This window comes from Delphinapterus leucas, chromosome 1 (genome assembly GCF_059928025.1).
Source record: "Delphinapterus leucas isolate spDelLeu-1000000601 "Yukka" chromosome 1, BTC_Dleu_Yukka2, whole genome shotgun sequence".
NCBI lineage: Eukaryota > Metazoa > Chordata > Mammalia > Artiodactyla > Monodontidae > Delphinapterus > Delphinapterus leucas.
This window is the reverse complement of record NC_143129.1, coordinates 67,074,376-67,101,912: the sequence shown is the minus strand read 5'-3', so window position 1 is coordinate 67,101,912 and position 27,537 is coordinate 67,074,376. Positions and strand designations below refer to the sequence as shown.

At 42.7% G+C, this 27,537-nt stretch overlaps 1 long non-coding RNA gene across 1 annotated transcript in view; it reads left to right on the top strand.

Moving 5' to 3' along the window:
• Positions 1-6,080: 6,080 nt before the first annotated feature.
• Positions 6,081-27,537, top strand: part of LOC149750526 (uncharacterized) — a 127,914-nt gene continuing 106,457 nt past the window's right edge. Inside the window, exon 1 of the long non-coding RNA XR_016393193.1 lies at positions 6,081-27,537. This exon is cut by the window's right edge and continues 65,152 nt beyond it. This is a non-coding gene — a long non-coding RNA (uncharacterized LOC149750526).

Genomic DNA, 27,537 nt, shown 5'->3' with positions numbered 1-27,537 from the left:
TCTGACTGATGTGAGGTGATAACTCATTTTAGTTTTAATTTGCATTTCTCTAATATTTGGTGATGTAGAGCATCTTTTTGTGTGCTTTTTGGCCACCTGAATATCTTCTTTGGAGAAATGTCTATATCTTCTGCCCATTTTTTGATCGGGTTGTTAGTGTTTTTATATTGAGCTGCATGAGCTGTTTGTATATTCTGGAGATTAATCCCTTGTCCATTGTTTCATTTGCAAATATTTTCTCCCATTCTGAGGGCTGTCTTTTCATTTTGTTTATGGTTTCCTTTGCTGTGCAAAAGCTTTTAAGTTTAATTAGGTCCAATTTTTTTTTTATTTCATTACTCTAGGAGGTGGATCAAAAAAGATCTTTTCTGTGATTTATTTCAAAGAGTGTTCTGCCTATGTTTTCCTCTAAGAGTTTTATAGTATCCAGCCTTACATTTACTTAGTTTTTACTTTTTTAACATCTTTATTGGAGTATAATTGCTTTACAATGGTGTGTTAATTTCTGCTTTATAACAAAGTGAATCAGCTATACATAAACATGTATCCCCATATCTCCTCCCTCTTGCGTCTCCCTCCCACACTACCTATCCCACCCCTCGAGGTGGACACAAAGCACCGAGCTGATCTCCCTGTGCTATGCGGCTGCTTCCCACCAGCTATCTATTTTACATTTGGTAGTGTATATACGTCCATGCCACTCTCTCACTTTGTCCCTTCTTACCCTTCCCCCTCCACGTGTCCTCAAGTCCATTCTCTACATCTGTGTCTTTATTCCTGTCTTGCTCCTAGGTTCTTCAGAACCATTATTATTTTTTTTTAGATTCCATATATGTGTGAGCATACAGTATTTGTTTTTCTCTTTCTGACTTACTTCACTCTGTATGACAGTCTCTAGGTCCATCCACCTCACTACAAATAACTCAATTTCATTTCTTTTTATTGCTGAGTAATATTCCATTGTATATATGTGTCACATCTTCTTTATCCATTCATCTGTCGATGGACACTTAGGTTGCTTCCATGTCCTGGCTATTGTAAATAGAGCTGCAATGAACATTTTGGTACATGACTCTTTTTGAATTATGGTTTTCTGAGGGTATATGCCCAGTAGTGGGATTGCTGGGTCATATGGTAGTTCTATTTTTAGTTTTTTAAGGAACCTCCATACTGTTCTCCATAGTGGCTGTATCAATTTACATTCCCACCAACAGTACAAGAGGGTTCCCTTTGCTCCACATCCTCTTCGGCATTTGTTGTTTGTAGATTTTTTGATGATGGCCATTCTGACCAGTGTGAAGTGATACCTCATTGTAGTTTGGATTTGCATTTCTCTAATTATTAGTGATGTTGAGCATCCTTTCACCTGTTTGTTGGCAATCTGTATATTTTCTTTGGAGAAATGTCTATTTAGGTCTTCTGCCCATTTTTGGATTGGGTTTTTTGTTTTTTTGATATTGAGCTGCATGAGCTGCTTCTATATTTTGGAGATTAATCCTTTGTCAGTTGCTTCAGTTGCAAATATTTTCTCCCATTCTGAGGGTTGTCTTTTCGTCTAGTTTATGGTTTCTTTTGCTGTGCAAAAGATTTTAAGTTTCATTAGGTCCCATTTGTTTATTTTTGTTTTTATTTCCATTTCTCTATGAGATGGGTCATAAAGGATCTTGCAGTGATTTATGTCATAGAGTGTTCTGCCTATGTTTTCATCTAGAGTTTTATAGCCTTACATTTAGGTCTTTAATCCATTTTGAGTTTATTTTTGTGTATGGTGGTGGGGGGTGTTCTAATTATATTCTTTTACATGGAGCAGTCCAGTTTTCCCAGCACCACTTATTGAAGAGGCTGTCTTTTCTCCATTGTATATTCATGCCTCCTTTATCAAAGATAAGGTGACCATATGTGTGTGGGTTTATCTCTGGGATTTCTATCCTGTTCCATTGATCTATATTTCTGTTCTTGTGCCAGTACCCTACTGTCTTGATTACTGTAGCTTTGTAGTATAGTGTGAAGTCCAGGAGACTGATTCCTCCAGCTCCATTTTCCTTTCTCAAGATTGCTTTGGCTATTCGGGGTCTTTTGTATTTCCATACAAATTGTGAAATTTTTTGTTCTAGTTCTGTGAAAAATGCCATTGGTAGTTTGATAGGGATTGCATGGAATCTGTAGATTTCTTTGGGTAGTATAGTCATTTTCACAATGTTGATTCTTCCAATCCAAGAACATGGTATATCTCTCCATCTGTTTGTATCATCTTTAATTTCTTTCATCAGTATCTTATAGTTTTCTGCATACAGGTCTTTTGTCTCCTTAGGTTGATTTATTCCTAGATATTTTATTCTTTTTGTTGCAATGGTAAATGGGAATGTTTCCTTAATTCCTCTTTCAGATTTTTCATCATTAGTGTCTAGGAATGCAAGAGATTTCTGTGCATTAATTTTGTATCCTGCTACTTTACCTAATTCATTGATTAGCTCTAGTAGTTTTCTGGTAGCAACTTTAGGATTCTCTACTTATAGTATCATGTCATCTGAAAACAGTGACAGTTTTACTTCTTCGTTTCTGATTTGGGTTCCTTTTATTTCTTTTTCATCTCTGATGGCTGTGGGTAAATCTTCCAAAACTATGTTGAATAATAGCGGTGAGAGTGCGCAACCTTGTCTTATTCCTGATCTTATTGCAAATGGTTTCAGTTTTTCAACATTGAGAACGATGTTGGCTGTGGGTTTGTCATACATGGCCTTTATTATGTTGAGGTAAGTCTCTATGCCTACTTTCTGCAGGGTTTTTATCATAAATGGGTGTTGAATTTTGTTGAAAGCTTTCTCTGCATCTATTGAGATGATCATATGGATTTTCTCCTTCAATTTGTTAATATGGTGTATCACGTTGATTGATTTGTGTATATTGAAGAGTCCTTGCTTTCCTGTGATAAACCCACCTTGATCATGGTGTATGATCCTTTTAATGTGCTGTTGGATTCTGTTTGCTAGCATTTTATTGAGGATTTTTGTATCTATGTTCATCAGTGATATTGGCTTGTAGTTTTCTTTTTGTGTGACATCTTTGTCTGGTTTTGGTATCAGGGTGATGGTGGCCTCATAGAATGAGTTTGGGAGTGTTCCTCCCTCTGCTAAATTTTGGAAGAGTTTGAGAAGGAAAGATGTTAGCTCTTTCCTAAATGTTTGATAGAGTTCGCCTGTGAAGCCATCTGGTTCTGGGCTTTTGTTTGCTGGAAGATTTTAAATCACATTTTCAATTTCAGTGCTTGAGATTGGTCTGTTTATATTTTCTAGTCCTTCCTCGTTCAGTCTTGGAAGGTTGTGCTTTTCTAAGAATTTGTACACTTCTTCGTGGTTGTCCATTTTATTGGCATATAGTTGCTTGTAGTAATCTCTCATGATCTTTGTATTTCTGCAGTGTCAGTTGTTACTTCTCCTTTTTCATTTCTAATTCTATTGATTTGAGTCTTCTCCCTTTTTTTCGTGATGAGTCTGGCTAATGGTTTATCAGTTTTGTTTATCTTCTCAAAGAACCAGCTTTTAGTTTTATTGATCTTTGTTGTTGTTTCCTTCATTTCTTTTTTATTTATTTCTGACCTGATCTTTATGATTTCTTTCCTTCTGCTCACTTTGGGATTTTTTGTTCTTCTTTTTCTAATTGCTTTAGGTGTAAGGTTAGGTTGTTTATTTGAGATGTTTCTTGTTTCTTGAGGTAGGATTGTATTACTACAAACTTCCCTCTTAGAACTGCCTTTGCTGCATCCCATAGTTTTTGGGTCATCGTGTTTTCAGTGTCATTTGTTTCTAGGTATTTTTAAATTTCCTCTTTGATTTATTCAGTGATATCTTGGTTGTTTAGTAGTGTACTGTTTCGCCTCCATGTGTGTCTATTATTTTACAGATATTTTCTTGTAATTGATATACAGTCTCACAGTGTTGTGGTTGGAAAAGGTACTTGGTACGATTTCAATTTTCTTAAATTACCGAGGATTGATTTGTGACCTAAGATATGATCTATCCTGGAGAATGTTCCATGAGTGCTTGAGAAGAAAGTGTATTCTGTTGTTTTTGGATGGAATGTCCTATAATTATCAATTAAGTCCATCTTGTTTAATGTATCATTTAAAGCTTGTGTTTCCTTATTTATTTTCACTTTGGATGATCTGTCCATTGGTGCAAGTGGGGTGTTAAAGTCCCCTACTATGATTTTGCTACTGTCAATTTCCCCTTTTATGGCTGTTAGCATTGGCCTTATGTATTGAGGTGCTCCTATGTTGGGTGCATAAATATTTACAATTGTTATATCTTATTCTTGGATTGATCCCTTGATCATTATGTAGTGTCTTTCTTTGTCTCTTGTACTAGTCTTTATTTTAAAGTCTATTTTGTCTGACATGAGAATTGCTACTCCAGCTTTCTTTTGATTTCCATTTGCATGGAATATATTTTTCCATCCCCTCACTTTCAGTCTGTATGTGTCCCTAGGTCTGAAGTGGCTCTCTTGTAGACAGCATATATACAGGTCTTGTTTTTGCATCCAGTCAGTCAGTCTATGTCTTATGGTTGGAGCATTTAATCCATTTACATTTGAGGTAGTTATTGATTTATGTATTCCTATTACCATTTTCTTAATTGTTTTGGGTTTGTTTTTGTGGGTCTTTTCCTTCTCTTGTGTTTCCTGCCTAGATAAGTTCCTTTAGCCTTTGTTGTAAAGCTGGTTTGGCGGTGCTGAATCCTCTTAGCTTTTGCGTGTCTGTAAAGGTTTTAATTTCTCTATCGAATCTGAATGAGATCCTTGCTGGATAGAGTAATCTTGGTTGTAAGTTTTTCCCTTTCCTCACTTTAAATATGTCCTTCCACTCCCTTCTGGCTTGCAGAAAGATCAGCTGTTAAGCTTATGGGGATTCCCTTGTATGTTATTTATTGCTTTTCCTTTGCTGCTTTTAATATTTTTTCTTTAATTTTTGATTGTTAATTAATATGTGTCTTGGCATGTTTCTCCTTGGATTTATCCTGTATGGGACTCTCTCTGTGCTTCCTTGACTTGATTAACTATTTCCTTTCCCATATTAGGGAAGTTTTCAACTATAATCTCTTCAAATATTTTCTCAGTCCCTTTCTTTTTCTCTTCTTCTTCTGGGACCCCTATGATTCAAATATGGTGCATTTAATGTTGTCCCATACGTCTCTGAGACTGTCCTCAATTCTTTTCATTGTTTCTTTATTCTGCTCTGTGGTTGTTATTTCCACTGTTTTATCCTACAGGTCACTTATCCGTTCTTCTGTCTCAGGTATTCTGCTATTGATTCCTTCTAGAGAATTTTAAATTTCATTTATTTTGTTGTTCATCATTGTTTGTTTGTTCTTTAGTTCTGCCATGTCCTTGTTAAACATTTCTTGTATTTTCTCCATTGTATTTCCAAGATTTTGTATCATCTTCACTATCATTACTCTGTATTCTTTTTCAGGTAGACTGCCTATTTCCTCTTCATTTGTTTGGTCTTTTGGGGTTTTACCTTGCACCTTCACCTGCTGTGTATTTCTCTGTCTTCTCATTTTGCTTACTTACTGTGTTTGGGGTCTCCTTTTTGCTGGCTGCAGGTTCGTAGTTCCCATTGTTTTTGGTGTCTGTCCCCAGTGGGTAAGGTTGTGTAAGCTTCCTGGTGGAGGGGACTGGTGCCTGTATCCTGGTGGATGAGGCTGGATCTTGTCTTTCTGGTGAGCAGGACCACGTCTGGTGGTGTGTTTTGGGGTGTCTGTGAACTTAGTATCATTTTAGGCAGCCTGTCTATTAATGGGTGGGGTTGTGTTCCTGTCTTGATAGTTGTTTGGCATAGAATGTCTGGCACTGTAGCTTGCTCGTCGTTGAGTGGAGCTGGGTCTTAGCATTGAGATGGAGAGCTCTGGGAGAGCTTTCGCTGTTTGATATTATGTGGAGCCAGGAGGTCTCTGGTGGACCAATGTCCTGAGCTCGGCCTTCCCACCTCAGAGGCAGAGCACTGACTCCTGGCTGCAGCAGCAAGAGTCTTTCATCCACACGGCTCAGAATAAAAGGGAGAAAAAGTAGAAAGAAAAAATTAGTAGAAGTAGAAAGAAAGAAAGAAAGAAAGAGAGGGAGGGAGGGAGGGAGGAAGGAAGGAAGGAGGGCAGGAAGGAAAAAAAGAAAGAAGATAAAGTAAAATAAAGTAAGATAAAATATAATAAAGTTATTAAAATAAAAAAATAATTATTAAGAGAAAAAAAATTAAAAAAAACACAAAAAACGGACGGATGGAACCTTAGGACAAATGGTGGAAGCAAAGCTATACAGACAAAATCTCACACAGAAGCATACACGTACACACTCACAAAAAGAGGAAAAGGGGAAAAAATCATAAATCTTGCTCTCAAAGTCCACCTCCTCAATTTGGGGTGATTCGTTGTGTATTCATGTATTCCACAGATGCAGGGTACATCAAGTTGATTGTGGAGCTTTAATCCGCAGCTTCTGAGGCTGCTAGGAGAGATTTCCCTTTCTCTTCTTTGTTCTCACAGCTCCCAGGGGCTCAGCTTTGGATTGGGCCCCGCCTCTGCGTGTAGGTCGCCAGAGGGCGTCTGTTCTTCGCTCAGACAGGACGGGGTTAAAGGAGCCGCTGATTCGGGGGCTCTGGCTCACTCAGGCCGGGAGGGGAGGGAGGGGCACGGAGGGCGGGGCTAGCCTGAGGCGGCAGAGGCCTGAGTGACGTTGCACCAGCCTGAGGCGCACCGTGCGTTCTCCCTGGGAAGTTGTCCCTGGATCCCGGGACCCTGGCAGTGGCGGGCTCCACAGGCTCCCCGGAAGCGGGGTGTGGATAGTGACCTGTGCTCGCACACAGGCTTCTTGGTGGCAGCAGCAGCAGCCTTAGCGTCTCATGCCCGTCTCTGGGGTCCGCGCTTTTAGCTGCGGCTCGCTCCCGTCTCTGGAGCTCCTTTAAGCGGCGCTCTTAATCCCCTCTCCTCGCGCACCAGGAAACAAAGAGGGAAGAAAAAGTCTCTTGCCTCTTCCGCAGGTCCAGACTTTTCCCCGGACTCCTCCCGGCTAGCCGTGGCGCACTAACCCCCTGCAGGCTGTGTTCACGCCGCCAACCCAAGTCCTCTCCCGGCGCTCCGACCGAAGCCCGGCCCTCAGCTCCCAGCCCCGCCTGCCCCGGCGGGTGAGCAGACAAGCCTCTCGGGCTGGTAAGTGCCGGTAGGCCCTGATACTCTGTGCGGGAATCTCCCCGCTTTGCCCTCCGCACCCCTGTTGCTGTGCTCTCCTCCGTGGCTCCGAAGCTTTCCCCCTCCGCCACCTGCAGTCTCCGCCCGCGAAGGGGCTTCCTAGTGTGTGGAAACTTTTCCTCCTTCACAGCTCCCTCCTACTGGTGCAGGTCCCGTCCCTATTGTTTTGTCTCTGTTGTTTCTTTTTCTTTTGCCCTACCCAGGTACGTGGGGGGTTTCTTGCCTTTTGGGAGGTCTGAGGTCTCTGGCAGCGTTCAGTAGGAGTTGTTCCACGTGTAGATGTATTTCTGGTGTATCTGTGGGGAGGAAGGTGATCTCCGCGTCTTACTCTTCCGCCATGTTCCTGGAAGCCTCCAGCAGAGCTTTTTAAAAGCAAATAACTTGAGGCTAAATTGATGGCTGTGTTGGTAAGAAATGGCATTTGTGTTAGAAGAGGAGAAACTTGTGTTCTGAAGATTTAGGAAATGGATGAATGGTGTTCGTCTCTTTTTTCCAGAATGATTCTGAGCTAAGTTTACTGAAATGCTGTCATACCAAGTTAACTGCTTTTGACTGCCTGACAAACACTTGACAGTGTTTGATTAATAATTTTACGATAAGGTGAATGGTGTCGTGAAACATCCCATGTTATATTTTGTCTTATAGGTGATGTTTTAAATACTCAGTTTGTTCTTTTCTGAGATTTTTCTTTCCATCTTAGTTTTTTAAAAGTCATAAAATACCTTTTCCCACTTAATTAGGACATATAACGTTAAGGTAAGCTTATGAGCTGGACGAGTATGATAATAATCACCTTTTAAAATTTTATAATGCTTTGAAATATTGTATTAAGAGGCTGCAAGAGCAAAACTGGAACATCAGTGCCACAGTTTATTTTGTAGAGTCATTTGTAGGTCTATGTATGACATTGGCCTTCTTCCCCTGGTTTTTCAACCACCTTTGGTATATTAGTCTTTGGCATAGGTTGTCAGAACATAGCCTTTGCTGAGTCAAAATACCTTGCCTCAGTGAATCTTAACCATTTATTTATTTATTTTTTTTAGCATGTCCTAGACCTGAATTCTTTGAGAAGCTCGTGAAAGCCACACACTGTCTCCAGAAAAGGGCTGCATGTAATTTCAGGAGTTTCCAGGTGTGGACAACAAGCTAAAAACCCTGACTTATTTCATCTTAAGAACTTAAACTTCCAGCCACACTCTCCTTCTTCCTTCTCCAGAATCCCTTCATTTCTCTCCTAAACCAGCAACTGCATGGAGTGGGGAATAAAGACACAGCTGAGAGGAGCAGATCATCCCAGAGTGAGGCTGGTTTCCCTTGACTCTGCTCCTAGAACAGTGTGTTAATGAGGGCATGAGCCTAAATTTGACCCAGGGCCAGTTAAATCAAGTATTCATTTAACAAATAGCACTTGCGCACACACTATACACTGGGCTTTGTGACAGGTCTGAAAGTGACAGTGGCTAAGATGTGGTCCTCGCCCTCAAGGGACTCAAATCTAGTGGTGGAGACTGGCTTAGAAACAAATGATAATATATCAGGTCTTAGCTCCTTTATGATGTCAGATGACATCTTAAAGCCGAACCAGCCACCTCACAGGTGCATAATGTTTCTCGTTAGGACATGAGTGACAAATTTCCATAGGAAGAGCAACTAAAAATGCACGTCTTATCAACAATGAATATCTTTGCACAGATTTCTTGGTAAGTTTCTGAGAGTGGGAGTATTTCTGTTGAGTAAGTTCCTAGAGGTGGACTTGTGAGATCAAAGTGCTTGACTATTCAAATGTTTAATAGAGAGACCCAATTGCCTTCCAGAAAAGGTTGTGTCCATTTCCTACATCAGGAAAATTCCTGTCATTTATGAAAGATGATGAATTTTGCAAGAAATATTGTGATTCCCTTACACAGACCTCTGTGTAAGTTCTTGTTTCCTTCAGTTGGAGCTTTACTTCTTGTCTTCCCTGGGAGGACCCCACTGTAAGAATGACTTCACCCACAGTTGCCTCTCCAAAGCATTGTTTTTGGAATTCCACTTGTCCTTGTCCTCCCAGTAGCCAGTCCCCAAAGCCTCTCTCTCATTGGCTGCTCTGGGCCTAGGTCTGTGCTGCCACCTGCTTTGTCCTCCTTCTGTTTTTTCGGTAACACATCAGGGTCCCCTGGGGCTGAAATCTAAAATGGCTTTTGCTCCAACCCCCTGCAACACAGCGCATTCGTGTCTTTTCCCTTGCAAGCAGGGGAGCGGATCTGGCTAAGCATGGACAAGATTCTGAGTTGGGGAGGAGAAGATGGCTAGGAAGGGAGGAGGGAGACAGTAAATTTTTCTTTTAGTGGTAGAAACAAGCTTTTCAGTTTTATTTTGTTATCAGATTCTTGTTTCTTTGAATGTGACTTCCTGCTGAGAATGGTTTGAAGGTAAGAACTTTGTGGCCTGTTGTGAAAAAGTTCTCAGCGGTCAGAGCCACCACTAGCCCACTGCTTTTATGCCAGGCACACGCGGTGCCACCACAGGTGCAAGGTTAGTCAAGGATGGCACCTTCGCACACGTTTAAAAAGAGGTGCCAGGCGCCTTTCCTCCAGGTGAACTCAGCTCTGAGCCGCAATGCCTGATGTAGTCAGAAAAGGGCTGGTTGCATTTTAGTCCCCACTCACAGCCTTGGCCGTGTGCCTTTGCGCATCACCTGCCCACAGCAGTCCTGACGGTGGTTTCCACGCCTAGCTGCTGCTCTAGGGCATCTGTGTCAGCGGTATGCGGTGTGGCTCAGAGAGACACAGACATGACTCAAGGCTGAGCTGAGGCCTTGGCTCCAACACACTCATCTTCCTTCCCACTTCCCTGCCTCTGTTTACTCCCTACGCTTGCTTCTTGCCCCATGACCTCTCCTGTGTCCTGGACAAAAACAGCCCTACGGAGGGATTTTGCTGTAGCATGTCTTACTTCAGTTAGGGAAAGTTTTGTGTTTCGCTTTGGTTGGTGGCTTTGCATTCGGGACACAGCTGTGCTGGCCCCTCAGAACCGAGAGCCCTGGCTCAAGGCATCATCTCATTGACTTAACCTTATTGGTGATGAGGCTGTTATGTTAAGGTGTTAATTCTAGCTGCTCTAACAGAGAAACTCAGAAAGCCCAGCCCCCTAACTCAAGAGATTTTTATTTCTGACTCACAAAGCAGTCCAATGACTATGTTCAATGGGTGAGTTAGGGACCCACACTCCTTCTACCCTCCTGTTCTGCCATTTTAACCTTGAGCCAGGAGAAGGGGCAAGAGAGAGTGGAGATGGTCTCATGTGACCTGTGAATGACCCGGGTCGCTTCTGCTCCCCTTCTATGGTAGGAACTGGTCATGTGAGGCCTACATGCAGGCTTCCCTGGGAAATATATCCTTGGCTGGGTAGCCATTCCTCCAGACAGCTTTTCCCCATGGAAGAGGGGCGCTGAACTTTGGTGGGCAGTAAGCCACGTGTGCCCAGGGGTAGAGCTGAGAATGGCAACCTGTCCCCTGCTCAGTGGTTACCCTTTTACTCTGTGGGGAGAAGTCCTTATGCTTTATTGAGCAACAGGGGAGGGGGGTTCTACTCAGAGGTGACGTTAATGTTAGTTGAGGTTCCAGGTGAGCACAGATGGGGAGAAAAATACTTTAACCTTTCTTTGATTAGATTTACCCTCTGTTCCAGCTCTGCTAAGTTCCCTAGCCTCTCTCTGCTATGCATTTCCTCTTTCTCCAATTTCAAAGCAAAGTCACAGATAGATTTGCCAGGGAACTATTCAGGAGCCCCCTCCATGATTCCCTCTCCTGTTTTTTGTTTTGTTTTGTTTTTCGGATGCTTTTGGCCAGAGGGTGACTAGGGAGAGAAAGAACTTTTAATAAAGGCAGCTTCTTCTCTTTCTGTGTTTGCTGAGGTGGGGAGGGGTGGGAGGATAGCTCTTATAGTTCTGGAGAAGCTCAGGGAATGAATAAAATCCGACAAAGGCCAGCGCAGCGCTGATCCGGAAGGCGAGGGCCCGCTTTCCTGCGGAGGTGTCTTCCCTCGGTGATGTCAGGAGCGGCTGCTGTTGCCTTGGCAAATTCACCCGAGAAGCATTGGGCACAAATGCTGATTTCAGGGCTCTCTTCTTGATGACGAGGAGCTAAAAATGAATCTCACTATTCCTCAAAATCCAGTGCTCATGCAAATCGTGGGTAAAAACAGCTCAAGGGAGCAGATAATGTTGGAATAATCTGAAGGATACCTGGGGGACCAAAAACTCTTTCTTTTCTCACAAAACCTTTATGTTTCAGAAAAAAGGAAACTGCTGATCCGCCCTCTAACAGTACTCTTCACTTCCACCTGCTTCACATGAAAAGCCTCATTGAATCATGTGGTCCATTACCCAGAGGTCCCACCGTAGGACTGGAGGGTTCTGGAAATATTGCAGAGGTGGACAACATTACGTGCCAGTGTGGTAGAGAAGGGGAAAACGCCCACTCAAAGCCTAAAAATTCTCAGCTACCCACCTTCCACAAATATATTCTTTTTCTGTCCATTTTCTGAGTGGCTGAGAAGTTTTAAGTATGCCAATCACAAGAACTAGTGAATGAAGGTGAGGCAGAATTTCACGGTGGCCAAACAGGGACATTTGCATCACACTGACTCAGTGGCTCTGCCACTTCCTCACTGTGTGATCTGGACCCAATTAGTTGACGTCACTGAGCTTCAGTATCTTTGTCTGTAAAATGATAACAATGGCATTTCAAGGGATAAATAACATAACACATGTAAAGTGCCTAGCACAGTCTCTGGCACATAATAGGTACTCATATAAACGATGGGTATTTCTCCTATTTAGAATATTTCTTCAAACGTTACCAATCCAGAGCTGACAATAGCATGTATTAAGTCTTTGTACAAATTTTTAAAAAGTGCCTCTGATGGCTGACAAGTTGAAACAAGGTGCTTCCTCTTCCGGCCTGGGGCAGCCCTGTGCGGGCTCAGAGGTTGATGTTTCGGCCACAGGATGTAACTTTCACACCTGCATCCAGCAGCCCTGGCTCCCACCCCACCCTTCTTCCCTGTCTTAGCAAGTTTCCTGGAAGGGATTTTGGAAGGGTCAGGTCTCGTAGAAACGTTAAAAAAATTCAAAATAAATAAGAGCTAGAGGGGATTGAAGTTCTGACTAGTATAACCACAGAAAATCAGGTGTGAGTTCAGTGATACTGGTCTGATCTCTGCTCTCGCCAGGAGTGAGCTCTCTTAACCACAGGAAATCAGGTGTGAGTTCAGTGATACTGGTCTGATCTCTGCTCTCGCCAGGAGTAAGCTCTCTGCCCACTCACAATGACCCTTCTGTCTGTTACGAGTTGCTTGGTTTTCTTTTTTCCTCCTTGTTATTATTTCCATCTGTTATTTTAACAGATGGTTTGTTGTAAGCTGGTTCTGGAGAAGGTGTGACCTTCTTGTGGGCGCTACGGGATTTAGGAGCATTTCATGTTGGCTTTGAAGCCCCTGCTCAGTGCCAGCTGTTTTCTTTTAAGCTATGTTCTCCACTGACGTGCAACCGTGATGGGCATTAGAATCAGTCACTCAGTATGTGTTTGCAGAGCACCTATCATACACAACAGCCTGGGATGAGGTCAGGGCTACCACATATAGGACGTAGTCCCTGTTTTCAAGTTGCTTGCATTCTGGTGGGGGAAGCAGAAAGAAACCAAGTGCTTATGGTCTTGTGTATTGATATGTCTTGTAATCTTGAATGCTGGACATCTTATATAAGAAGTTATTAAAGCTCTGGATGATGTTAACTTTCTCTAGAGAGAATCTATTTTTACTTTGGGAGGCTGTTACACTGGGGGCACATCACCTTAATCATGTTTGGGATTGAGATGATTCAGAGCTGTGTTTCAGTTTTGTGACGACTGTTTATTTCGTATTCACATTTACTTCTTGGAGATAGCCCTTCAAGGGTGGGTTGGCAAGACAGTGCCCCTCCCCACAGAAGATGTCCACTTCTTAGCGCCTGGAACCAGTGAATATATGAGATTACATGACAAGGGGTAATAAAAGTTGCAGATGGAATTAAAATTGCTAATCAGTTGACCTTAAAATAGGGTGACTATCCTCAATTTTCTGGGTGGCCCCAATGTAATCACAAGGGTCCTTCAAAGTGGAAGAGGGAGGCAGAAGAGGAGGTCAGAGTGATGTTTGATGAGAAGTACTTGACCTGCTGTTGCTGGCATTGAAGACGGAGGAAAGGGCCGCAAGCCAAGGAGTAAGAGCAGCTTCTAGAAGCTGGAAAAAGGAAGGATACAGATTCTCTCCTAGAGTCTCCAGAAGGAATGGAGCCCTGCTGACACCTTGATTTGAGCCTAGTAAGACCCATGTCAGACTTCTAGCCTACAGAACTATCAGATAATAAATTTGTTGTTTTAAGCCATTATATTTGTGGTAATTTGTTGCAATAGGAAACTAATACAAAGGGTCCCAGCTAACATCTTGAGTGTTTCCCAGAGCATCTTTTTGGTGGGTCCTGAACTCGACGTTTTGACTCCATAGCACTGTGAGGCTGCTAAAATCTTTACCTTGTGTATCAGCCCCTTGCGCAATGGTTTCTGTGTATTGCTTACAAATCAGCAGCTCCCTGGAGAGCGAGAGGTCCAGAATACAGAATCACTTCTCTGCACTTCTTTTCTCTTAAGGATCTGCTCCCCTAGACTTGGGCTGCTTTGGTAGCACTGAACTTGAATTTATGTCTCCCTAGCCTTGTAATACAGGTCAGCTTCTTAGCATTTGGCCCCGTGCTGCTTACAGATCAGCAGATATATATGGCAATAAACAAATGGTAGCTACTGTGTTGCTGTTATCATGAACTGAGTTTAGGAAACTTGGGTGCTGGTCTCAGCTCAGTCTCATGGCCTTGGGAATGTCATTGCCCTTCTCTGGCTCTCTTTTCCTTCCTCTGTATAATGAGGGTTTCAGATAAGGTGACCTCTAGGTTCTTGACCACCTCTTGCTGTTTCTAATTCTGGAGTCACCTCTGTGTGTGGGAGAAGCACCGTGTTGGTTGGTTTTGTAGGGGTCAAAGAGGTGTAATCTATGCCCAGAAGATGTTTCCAGTATCATCATCATATTGGTCAAATAAGGTCTACTTATATAGAAAAAAAATTAGGGAACTGAGTATCGTATTATCAAACGACAAGACAATTTGGAGAGACGAAGAGCAAAGATTTCAACTTGGATCAAATGAAATGACATGGCCAATGTTATGAGCTCTTGTCTCTAGAAAAATAACTGCCTTAAGCCTCAGTACTTTCTTGTCAGCATGGTTTGGTTAATTGATCCATGACTAATCAGAAAGGTTAACTGAATTCATAGAACTTAACGAACTAATATCATGATGGATTTAAGATCCCAGAAGAGTTGCAAGCTATCTAACTTGGTTATTTGCACAAACTGTGATTTAGACCTGACAACTGAGTTTTTTGCAAGCAGTGTGGCAGTTAAATGTATGGCAGTGGTGTCCAGATTAAATAGGATGGAATTAGGTGGTATTCTGTAGCCTCTGGAATTTAATTTGTTTTCTGGGAAGGGAGTCAAGAAAAAAAACAATAAAACCTCTTGGTTATATAAGCATTGGACCAAAGCTGGGGCTCCCCTGGGAGTTCTTGCTTTTATTCATCTTTGCCTCCCCAGTGCCCTAGCATAGTGCCTGGTGCATTGTCAATGATAAACTAACTACCTAGGTAACTAAATGAATAAATAAATGATTCCTCCATCCATCTGTGTAATAGATGTTCAATAAACTACCCTGCACTGGGCCCTGTGGCAGGTACTAGGAAATTAGCCACAGTCCTTACCCTGGGAAGGCACCCAGCCTCCTCAGGGTGGCTTTCCCCCAACAAGCAATTACACACAATTTGATGTAGTAAAAGATTAGTGAAAAGACTGGGAAGGGATGGGAGACTCTATCCCAGGGACAGAATAAAGGATCTGAGGGAGTTTGGCAGGATTACCCAGAGGAAGTGACATTTGAGCTGGGTCTTCAAATATGAATAGACATTTTCCAGGCAGAAGATGGGGAAAGCCACATTCCGCAGAGAAGGGTGGTGTGCGTGAAGGATGGAGGGGTGAAAGCAGAGAGCCTTTGATGAATGGCCTGCGGCTTCATGTGGCCGGAGCCTGTGGAAGGGAGAGGGAGATGGGACTGGAAGGGTGTGTTGGAATAAGGTTGGGAAGAGTCTAGAATGCCAATTTAGGGAGTCTTGACTCTATTTGGGCCTAACAGGGAGTCTTTGAAGGACTTTCAGTATATGAGTGACATGGTCAGATTTATGATTTAGGAAGGAATTCTTAGAAGTGGATGGCGGACAGGTGGAGGAGAGAGCGACTCATGGCAGAGATGCTGGTTAGCAGTGGGTGGCGATAGGCATGGGGAGAGGGCAGCAGGGAAGGAGGCCACAGGTTGGGGATAGGAGGGCAAAAGTGTTGGTCAAGTTCATTTCTCTGGGCATCTTCATTTTCTTTTATCTGTAAAATAGGAGCAATAATTTCTATTTCATAGGGTTATTTTGACGTTTCAATGAGAAATTGCATGCAAACTCTGAAGTATATATTGCCTCGCACATAGTCGATATTAGTTGTTTATTATTTACCTGGGGAGAGATGACAAGAGCCCTGGCTAAGGCAGCTGTAGGGATGGAGAGGTGTAGGATGAAAATGAGAGACATTTAGGAGGTAGGCTAGAATTCTGAGTCCTGTCGGCTTGCCCTGGAGTGGAACGGCAGTCTTATGCTGACTCTTGTTGCAGCAGTCTGATCTGCTGGCCTCATTATAAAACCACAGATGAGGCCCTGGAGTGTTTGACCGTGGCTATTCTGGACTCTCAGGCAGAGCCAGCAAAACTAAGAGTTAGTTGCCAGCAAGAGAAGCCCTTCTCTGGTTGAAGGCAGATGCACTTGATTATCTGCTTTATTGCTCTGATCCCTGCGGGAACCCAGGCACGTCCTGCCTCTGCCCCGTAGTGCATGATGTTCAGCTTCGTGTTCCTGAGCAGCAGAGTCTGGGAGCCCTCAGTGTAGAGCAGCAGACACAGTCAGCATCAGGGAGGAGGCCCAGACATGGAGAGTAGCTTTGGGGAGCCCCAAGTGGGTGCTACTTACAGGGAGAGATTGAGGGTACTGTGAAGGACCCCTGCCCACTATTCTTCTCTTGGTCTGAAGCCCCACCATTAGGAACTCAATTGCTTGGTTTTAAAGGCTCTTTATCTCCAACTGAACACAAATATTCCAAGGAAAAGTAGTACCATTAAGGGAAGGGATAATAGTCATACCAGAAAACAATAATAATAATGGTAACGACAAATATTTATAGAGAACTGTTTAGTGCCAAGCACTGTGATAGGTACCTTTTACTCATTGCCTTATTTAATTGTTCTGATAGTCCTATTAAGTGAATGTTATTACATATGAGTACATGGAAGCTCAGAGAAGTTAAGAAACTTGATTAAAAACACACAGCATACATCTTTGAAAACACTATGACAGAGAGAGAGAGAACAAGGGTGAGAGTGAGGGGAGGTGGTTGTTGGGTATGGGATTTGGTAGGTGTCTCTGGAGGGGAGAGAAGAAGAGGAATGAAAGAGTAGAGAAGAAGCTGAATTTTGGCCAGGATGGGAGCTGTTTACCTCTCAATCATTGAATTCATGCATCTGCCTTTTGTTCCTGGTTTTCTCAGCTCTTGTCTTCATTTGGAGGCTCAGAGATGGTCACGGGACTCCTAAGACAGGTTGGGTTAGAGTTAAGGACTCCAGATAGGACTGCCCGAGAGGTTCAGCTTTATCCAAGTTTATTCAGCCATGGTCAGAGTGAGCAAAATAGACCCCTTTATGACCAACACTGGGGACTAACAGCCTTTGCATTCCCCATGCAAGGCTCCAAGTATGGTACACAGTAGGCACTCAATAGATGCTCACTGAAAGCATGTTGCCTAAAGAGTCCCCGCTGGAACTCGAGCTTGCTCTTCTCAGAGCACTGCAGATCCCTCTGGCTGCTTTCCCTGTTTCTAGTGATAAAGGAATTAAAGCCTCTGCTTATGAATTCAGGAGGGACCAGATGAGGATCAAATGCAATTAAGCTTCATTGCTTGTTAATGATTGCTTTCCCAGCTCATCTGGACCATTTAAAATTTTAATCCTAAATTCCAAGTTTCTAACCAGGAAGTGGACAGAGAGGATATAGATGAAAAAAGAATATGGCCTGATTTTCAGGGTCATGGGGATACAGGGCTAGAATGGTTTGATGGTCTCCTAGGAGTGTATCATCCAGTGAGCAGTCTGTGTGAAACAAGGTAACACAGGCAGCTCCAAAATGGGAGAGGAGAAAGCCCTGGAAGTTAGGAGGTCTTGGTTTTGCTATTAGCTGTATGACCTTGGACATCATATTCCTTCTTGGGCCTTGATTTGCTCATCTTTAAATTGGGATGTTGGGTTAGATGAGTGGTTCCCTTAGCTGCATTGAAAAGATATGAAGAGTTCTCACTCTCCAGCAAGCCTAGCTAGTTAGGGATGCTTTGAGGACTTGAGAATGTTTGGTATGAGGCATTGGATAGAAAGAAGTTGCTTCTAATCAGTAAATTATCTGACTTGGGATGATTGCCTGCATCTATTCCACTTTCCAGTGACCTGAATCCACAACAACTTGCACATTTTGGGAGGAGCCCTGGGACCTCTGAGCTTGGCTGAGCTCCCAGTATAGATACTCTTGAAGAGTCAGATTGCAGACTCTTCTGGAATTAGGTTTCTAAAGGGTCTGAAAACAAGTTTAAGTTTGGAAATATTATGAACAACACATGGCCCCAGTTTTAAGTTTGAGGACTGTTACTTAGTGCTATGTTCTTGCAAAGATGCTTTGAATTAAGAGAAATATTTGAGGGAAACTATAAATAAATTTTGTGGACATGTAGGGCTTTTTGAAGGTTTTTACCTTCAGGTTTCTTAAGAGATGGTGCTTGAAAGTGAGGCATATTCACATTGTTAGAGACTGGGAGAAAATTGACCATGGACAGTGGTTTTGTCAAGATATATAAATCATGGGTGAGTTTTCAATTTTCTTTATTTTCCAAACTTTATATCATATGGTATATTTCTTTTTTGTTTTTTTTTTTTGCGGTACGCGGGCCTCTCACTGTTGTGGCCTCTCCCGTTGCGGAGCACAGGTTCCGGACGCGCAGCCTCAGCGGCCATGGCTCACGGGCCCAGCCGCTCTGCAGCATGTGGGATCCTCCCGGACCCGGGCACGAACCCGCGTCTCCTGCATCGGCAGGCGGACTCTCAACCACTGCACCACCAGGGAAGCCCTGGTATATTGTTTTATAATTTAAAAAATTGAGAACTGTTTGCTGGAAAATGAGCACTAAAATACCAGCGGTTGTATTTGTAGTCTTTAACCGAGCTCTTGAGCCTGCCCCATTCTGGCTTCTGCTCTCCCCACTGCACTGAAGCTGAGTCACCAGTGCTCTGCAGAACAAAGGGCACTTTTTAGCCTCTGCAGTCTTTAACCATGTGGACCATTTTCTTTCTGAAATTCTCTTTCCCTTTGACTTCCAAGGTGTCGCTCTTTCCTGGGTCCTTCCTAAGCTTATCTCCTTCATTGAAGCCTCTACACTTGCCCACTTAAATGTCAATGTTTCTCTTCTTACTCCGTACCCTGATGGTGTGTGACCTCATTTAGAGCCAATTTCAACTTCCACTGATGAGTATGAATTATCTCCAGCCAGACTTTCCTCTGATGTTCTAATACCACTGAGTTCTACTGGATAGCTCTACTAGGACGTACAGAGGAATCAGACGTTCAATATATTAAATTCCTGGCCAAACATGCACTTTCTCCTACGTTTCTTCTCCCCTTAAGTGGCATCTTAGGCCTCCCCTTAGTTGTCATCTTCAAGGATGGCTCTTTTTACTTACTTGTACTTCCTTCTATAGTCTTTCTCTCTAACCTCTCCTGTATCCATTACCACATCTCCATCCTCACTGATCTTGCCTTAGATTAGTTTTTCATTGCTTCTTACTTGGGTCACTATAAACATTCTTCCTGCCATCAGTGTTTTCTGTTCTCCAGTACAGCGTCATACTGCTGATTGAGTCATGTTTTTAACTTCGATTTCCAAATTCATCATGTAATTTTCTGGATGAAAACCCTCTAGTGGATTTTTCTGGATATGCTCTTTAGTAAAGCCATTCAAGGTTTGGCTTTTGCTTACCTCTGTAGTCTCATTTCTCTTCACTTAGCCACATACATCCTTTGCTCTAACAATACTACCTAGCCAAGACCGCAGCTTCCAGTGATTTTTTTCGCTTTTTTTTTTGTCCTGTCTTTGAGCTTTCCCAGATCTGCTTGAGGTCACCATATTTAAAATCCTAATATTTTAAGGATAGCAAACTTATGCCATTTATATTTAATAAAACTTGCATTTTCTTCAGGGAAATGCCCATATAAATTAATCACAAAATGAATGGGAACATACACACAAAAAATGGGAAATATATTTATCTTATAACTGGAAATTTGTACCTTTTGACTGCTTTCATCTAATTCCTCCTCCCCCCACCTATGGTAACCACAAATCTGATCTCTATGAGTTTGTTTGTTTTTGAAGTATAATTGACCTGTAACACTGCGTTAATTCCTAGTGTACAATATAGTGATTTGATATTTCTATATATTTCAAAATGATCATCATGATAAGTCTAGTTATGATATGCCACCAGACAAAGGTATTACATAGTTATTAATGGTACTCCCCACACTGTATGTGTCATATCCATTTATTTCGCAATTGGAAGTTTGTACCTCTTATCTCCCTCACCTTTTTTTCCCTCCTTCTACTCCCCTCCCCTCTGGCAGCCACCTGTTTGTTCTCTGTATCTACGACTCTTTTCCTGTTTTGGTATGTTTATTCATTTCTTTTGTTTTTCAAATTCCACATATAAGTGAAATCATATGGTATTTGTCTTTCTCTGTTTGACTGATTTCACTTAGCATAATACCCTCTAAGTCTGTCCATGTTGTGGCAAATGGAAAGATTTCATTTTTTATGCCTGAGTAATATTCCATCGTGTATATGTATGTGTGTATGTATACACACACACATTCATTCATTAATCCATTCATCTCATTTATCTATTGATGGGCACTTGTATTGCTTCCATATCTTAGTGGTTGTAAATAATGCTGCAGTGGACATGCAATCTACTTTTCAAGTAGATTGTTCAAATACTCTAATATGGCTTCATATCATCATTAGAATTAATGTAATGACTTATTTCTGGAACAATAACAAATAGTTATCACCCTGCCCTCATAGTTGAGGGGATGGGTGGATATAAATATCTAAAAGTTTTCTGACTTGATTTGTAAATGACTTTGACATATAACAGTGCTTTTGAAGGTTAAAAAGTGAGAATAAATTTTGGCCAAAACAAAATTAGGATGAACACTTCATTGTCATTATTGATCTCATCAGTGGGGAAAGAGGTCATTAAGGATTCAACATAGTTTTATCTCCCTGGTCACTTAGTGTTAATGTTCAATTAGAATCATTGAATAAAGTAGTCTTGTGCTGAAATAAAAGTAACGAGCAAATGTATGGATGTGTTTTTGTTTTATTTTTGTTGATAATGCTGATATCCAGTTACTATACTAGGTCAATTGCTGTGATTACTTTTATTAGTTGTTGTTGTATGTTCTTAGGCAAATTCCTTAACTTCTTTGAGCCTCAGTTTCTTCATCTGTAAAAGGAAAACAATCCTGGCAATCATACTCCAATCACAGACCCACTGGAGGTATAAATGAGTTTACATATGGAAAGTGCCTGGAATGTGGTAGGTCCTCACTCAGTCCAGCTCCCACTGACGCAAACATGCAGACACATGTACAAAACATGTGGGATCAGACATGGAAGAAAAAACATGGCTTTCATTTAGACAGGAAAATTGTCCAACAAGTCCTAGAGAAATGAAGCCATACTGAAAAAGAAGAATGGCTAAGGCAGGCAAGTAGACTTTTTCACAGAAACCACTTAAGGCAAGACTCACCATTTTTGTGGATCATTAATGTGTTTCATTTTATGTGCTTGTTGGTTGCTGGCTAGCCTTGACATCTTACAAGAGTTTGGATTAAAATTTCTAATTCTGTTTCTTCCAATTACTCATTCCCTCCTAACCTGGCACTATTTTCAGGAAGAACTGGTAAGGATCTCCTGTGAACTTATTTTTCCGAATCATGTCTATAAAGCTACCATTTAAAGCATTTTTATTTCATGGTGGGTGAGCCAAGGTTATTTCTTTTTGAAGGGGAAAGGGGGTGGGTAGGGAACGGGCTGAAGCAAGGGGATCAGGACAAGGAAAGAGTGAGGATAAAATTAGTTACAAGTATCTGGCATCACTTTCTAAATTAAGCTATGACATTTGGACTCTTAGATATTCAGATTTCCTCTGAAATCTTAGATTGCTTTTCTGGGGTGAGGTCCCTGAGGTTCCCCAGCAGGCTGTGTCTAGATTAGCTGACAAGGTGGATCAATGTTTGCCAACTTGAGGCTTTTCTGGGACAGCTCTGAGGTGTGGTGGGGGCTTAGAGCCAAATTAGGGTGTGGTCAGGGCCCAGGGCCAATCACAGTGGGAGGGCCCTTAGATGCTCTTTTCCAGAGCACATCTGGGCTGGAATGGGAATACCATCTGAGTGCCAATGTGCAAGTCCCATGTCTGATTAGTAAAACGACTTCAGGCAAGTCACTTAACCTTTTTTTTTTTTCTTTTCTCATTTTCTACATCTGAAATGTGGGAATGACGCTATCTGCTCTACAGGATTGTTTTGAGGCTCGAATGATATAACTTATATGAAGATACTTGGAAAATGAGGAAGCACAGTATAAGTGCAAAACACTTCAGGCTAAAATTGACATCCTGGTCTGCTTGAAGGAGAAAAATAGGGCTGAAAATGTCACCCAAAGGGCAAGAGTGACAAGTGGAGAGTTGTGATAAGCAGAGAGGCAATATTGGATGCCAGCTGAGAACGCAGATCTGGGCTTGAATCGTGATCATATATTGCATGTGTAACATGGGCATGTTATTTAACCTCTCTTAGTCTGTTTCATCAGTTGTAAAATGGGAATTATAAAATATTTCCCACATGGGTTGTTGTGAGAATGAAACAAAAAGTGCATGTAATGTGCTTGCCACCTTGTAAGCCCTTAGTGGCTATTAGTAATATGTAAATAGGCCTGGCAGCTCTATCAGCTTTGTGCTATGGGATCTATAAGATCTTCCTCATGTTCTTTATGCCCCAAATGGTGGAGGTAGAATGGAAAAAACACAGAAACTGTGACAATTTCCTAATTTGTCATAATGTGGGTGTTATCTTGCCTGTAACGCAGAAGTCTCAAGGGTTTTAGTCCTTTCAGAAGGGCGTTTGGTCATATTGATTGAATTTTTTTTAGGGTGGCCTTATCTGTGAGGTAGTCTAATGAACATTTCTATTCATTCATTCATTCAGCAAACTTTTACTGAGCACTTACTATGTGCAGGATGATGAGCTAGGCTAGGAGATAAGAATGCAGTGGTGAGTAGGAAAAATAAAATTCCTGCCCTAAAGCAACATACAGTCTGGTGGGGAAGGCAAAAAAATTACATATTTAGTATGTAGTAGGTAGTGACAAATGCTAACAGGAAAAATAAAGTAGGGAAAGGAGACAGTGATGTCGTTGGGAGGACTTAGGGTGGAGACGGTAGCCACTCTCCCCTGCTCTGAAACCAGGGGTGCAGACCTCAGGGCATAGTTCAGAGGATGTTGTCCCTGACTGCCCTCTGTGGCTGTATTTCATTGTCCAGGGAAGTTTTTGGAGAAATGCAATGAGAATGACCACATACCCACTGTGTCTCTAAGGGAAGACAGTGAGGTCGCCGTTATGATCTCCAGGCTGACTAGGATAAGGCAGTTGACAGTCTCCTCCTGCCTTTGCCCCTGTCCTGGCCCATCACCCTGTGCGGGTGTCTGTGTGAGCATTTGTGCGTGTGTGTGTGTGTGTGTGTGTGTGTGTGTGAGAGAGAGAGAGAGAGAGAGAGAGAGAATGGGGTTGTGGCCTGGGGTGGGGTACACAGGTCGATGATTAAGGACACACAAGGTCTGGCTCAGAATACTTGAAATGCAGACCTTGTTTGACAGGACTTTCTGTGCTCCGGTATATTATCTTCACAGCCAACAGTTTCATGGGACTTTTGTACAGATGAAATTGATCAGCAGCAGGAGGAAAATAGCTGTCGCCTAGGCAACCAGCTGATTACTCATCCACGCATTGAAGCAGCAAAAGCTGTGAGACTGCGATAATTTTCCAGACGCTTAACCTGCCCTCCTCTTTCTCTCTCTCTTTCTTTGTTTCCCACTCTCCATCCTTCATTTCTGTCTCTATACCCATTTCCCTGGGTCCTCCCAAAACTGGACACTGCACTCTGCAGGCTCTCTGCGGGGTCTGCCTGGGTCCTGAGCTCTCTGGAGCAGTTATGCAGACCCCACCCCTCCAGTAATACGTGGGTGGCCTGATCTGCTGCCGCATCCAGGAGATGCCCAGGCTGCAACCATCTGATGCCACAGAACCCCCGAGATGTGGCTTGCTGTCCTTGATCAGAAAAACATCAAGGGAGTCTAGCACTTTTTCTTCTAATCTAAGCTAACCTGAGCTCATCCATTTATCTCAGAGATCTGCAGTGTGTTCTTTTGAGGAGGGGCAGCTGTACCTTGGGCCTCCCAAGCGAAATTGTGAAAATGATGTTTAAATGTGACCAAGATTACCTTTGGCAGCTTCTCTCTCTGATGATTTTCCTGTCCTCTTATCCTTCCTCTTTCCACTCATAATCTCATGTCTGATGTTTCAGGTCCTTCTAAAATGCAAAATGGTAGAAGCTGAAATCATTCCCCGTCCAAAAGCATGTTCATTTTAATAAAGGTTTTCAGAATCAAAATATTTCAAGACCCAGAGGAAAAAAACGTCTTAGCCTTTCAGATACAGATATAGGCACTGGGGCTTGGGTAGTGGGCTGTGCCTGTAAGAGGGTCTTTCTCTGCACATCATATGTGTAGCACCTATGTTGCTGCTGATTCTGACTTAAAACATTTGCTATGTTGAATACAACTTGGTGCCTCAATTCTGTATTCCCATCCCCATCCATACATATGCACTCCATTTACACACGTGCGCACAAAACACACACAACCACCGTGAGCAACGGCAACAGCTGATGAGGAAACAACAACAAACCCTCAGTGATGAAGGTTGGTCCACTCACTTTTATGCATTGGATGTATGTTAAGCATCTACCACGCAAAACATGGTAGTGGGCAGTGCAATTGCCGTGTCCACATTCTTGCAAAATAGCTTACAGTCAGCGGGGAATAAAGTCACGCAGACAAATGCTTGGAGTTTACCCTCTGAGTCACTTTACTGCTCTGTGGCTTTTATTTATTTTTATTTTTATTCTAAAAAATTTTTATTGGGGTATAGTTGATTTACAGTGTTGTGTTAGTTTCAGGTGTACAGCAAAGTGAATCTGTTATATGTATACATATATCCACTCTTTTTTATCAATAGATTCTTTTCCCATATAGGCCAGTACAGAGTATAGAGTAGAGTTCCCTGTGCTATACAGCGGGTCTTATTAGTAATCTATTTAATATATAGTAGTGTGTCTGTGCCTTTTAAATTAATTCAATTGACTCAGGTCTATGAGATCTTTCTCACTGGTATTCCCTCCGTCCCATCACACTGTCACCCCACCTTGGAGGTGACCAGTGTGAAAAGCCACCAGGGGCACAGACAGATGCTCATTCCCTTCATCTTGTTTTGGAGAAAGCTCTCCTCTGGTCTCAGGCACACACTGGGCCCGTGTGTCTTGGGCACTCTCATAGTCCGAGAGGAAGCTGCATAGCATGTCCTCCTAGCTCTCGGGACACTTAAATACAGAGAAACATGAGCTTTCTGAGATGGATGAGAAGGTACAGACTCCAGCCATCTATCTAGTGCAGGCATCACTTCTAAAGCATCTCTGATGGCAGTCATCCCACTGGGCTTGAATGCACAAGGATGGGATGTGCTTTCCTCACAAGGCAGCCCATCTCATATTTGAGCAGATGGTGCTATTCATTTATTTATTCATTTACTGAGCATTACTTTATTCAACACAGATTAATTGACTGCCTATGGTGTGTTAGACACTGGAGATGCAATGGTGAGCAAAACAGATAGTCCTGCCGGCGTGGGGTTTATAGTCTGTCGGGGAGGCAGAATCAGTGGTACAATCAAACAGCACTATGATTACCATCAGGGAAGAGAGCTGTGAGACCATAGCATAAAGGACTCTGGGCCAGCAGGGGTGGCAGCCAGGGCCAGGGAAGTACAGGTATGGCTTCCTTGGGAAAATGATGGAGGGGCCAGAGTCAAGTTAGCTGGGTACAGGGTGGTGGTCGGAAGAGGGAAGAGAATTTGAGACAGAGGGAATAGACTGCATAAGGAAGCACTCTGAGGTGAGAGGGACCAGGGCAGTTTTGAGAAAAGGAAAAGAGGCCAGTGTGTTTTGAGAATTCAGTGAAGGAGGAATGGCTGGCAGGGCTGACAGCAGATGTAGCATGGTGGCTTCCAGGACATTGTAGTGGAGGTGCAAGTTGACTTGAGGTGCATCCCAGTTGTGAGGCAATGATGGTTTCTTCCCACATCTCATGCTCCCTCCCCCTCCCCGTTCCCTTTTCCCCTTCCTCTACCTCTTCTCCTTACATCACCTGTCATCTTCTCTTTCTTTTCTCCCCTCTCCCTTCTCCATCCCCTCGTCTTCCTCCTTCTTTTTCTTTGTGGGGGGATCATTGTCTAAGTTTGTCTTTCTCAGAAACTCCATCTGCTGAGGAGCAAAGATTTCAGTTCCAAAGCTTAGTGTAACATAGAAATATAAATTGTCCTTTTTGAGTAAACATACTTAGACTCAGGTGCCCTTACCTGCAACTCTTCAAGATGGCTGCTAAGAGTATTGAGGTGGGTTTTGGCTTTACTTGGTACTCGTATTAGTTTTACAAAAGGGACCTTGGAACCCTGTGGTGACCTGGAATATCTTCTGACTCTTTTGGTCTCTGCAGCCGTGTCCCTTGTCTTCCTGGCCACTGTTTGCTCTGCTGATCTTCATAGCTGCAGTCTGCTGCCTGTGTACCTTGTAGCTGGGCCATTCCCTGATTCTCTCTTTCTCTCTCTCTGTCTCTTTCTCCCTCCCTCCCTCCTCAAAGGGGTCAGAGCCCAGCAATTGTCTCCCGGATAACTCAGCCTCACCCCAACTCTTATTATATTTCTGTTTTGTCCTCCAAATGGTCTTTGCAAGGGGAACCTTCTCTGTACTGTGGAGAACCCTGTGGTCTGGGCAGCCAGTCTTGATTCTGGATTAAGCCAAAAGAGAGGATAAAGGAATTAAGAAAATCTTCCCTTGCATGGCTATTGGCTTACAGCAAAACCTCATTTTGAAAGTCAAAATCTGGATACTAACCCCCTTCTCCCCCTTGGCATTCTTCCTTTATAGTCCTAATCTTTTCCTAGCAGATAGATGTTCTGGCCATCTAAGGAGAAGTTGATTTTTGGGGGGAAGACAAAAGATAAAAGAAGGGTGTAGGTGTGTGTGTGTGTGTTTCAAAATAGGATTTCTGTTACTACACTATTTTAAGTTCTTTTTCCTAAGATCATTAAGAAATCGCTGAACCATTTTTAGCAAGGAAGTGGTAGGTTCAGATTTGCATTTTTATAAAGATCCTGGTGGCTGCTGTAGAGTATGGATTGGGTGGATAAATTACATGCAGGCAGATCAGCCAGTGGTTATTGGCTGGTGGCAAAAGAAGATAACTAGAGGCAGCCTTGAGAGATGTTTAGGAGATTGTGAGATAGGAAATGAAGATTAATGAGATGTGGGGTTGAGGAAAGGTAGGCATGAGTAAAGAGCCTCAATTTCTGCTTTAGGTGACTGGAGAGATTTTGGGATCATTTACTGAAAAGGGGAATAAATAGTAGGAGACCCAGATTTGGAGAGTTGGGAAGATAGTAGTAAATCCAGTAGGGCATTTGGAGTTTAAAATGTCTTTGAGAAATGCAAATGTAAGTGACCAGTAAGTGGATATTTGAATCTGGAGCTCAGGGGAGAGTCATTCATGTGTGTATAACTGAGCATTGGTGCAATGGAAGCAGATAGCCCACGAAGGGAGCAGAGAGGGAAAAGAGAAGTGGGCCTTGAGGAACTCAGGCAACGAAAGAAAGAACAGAG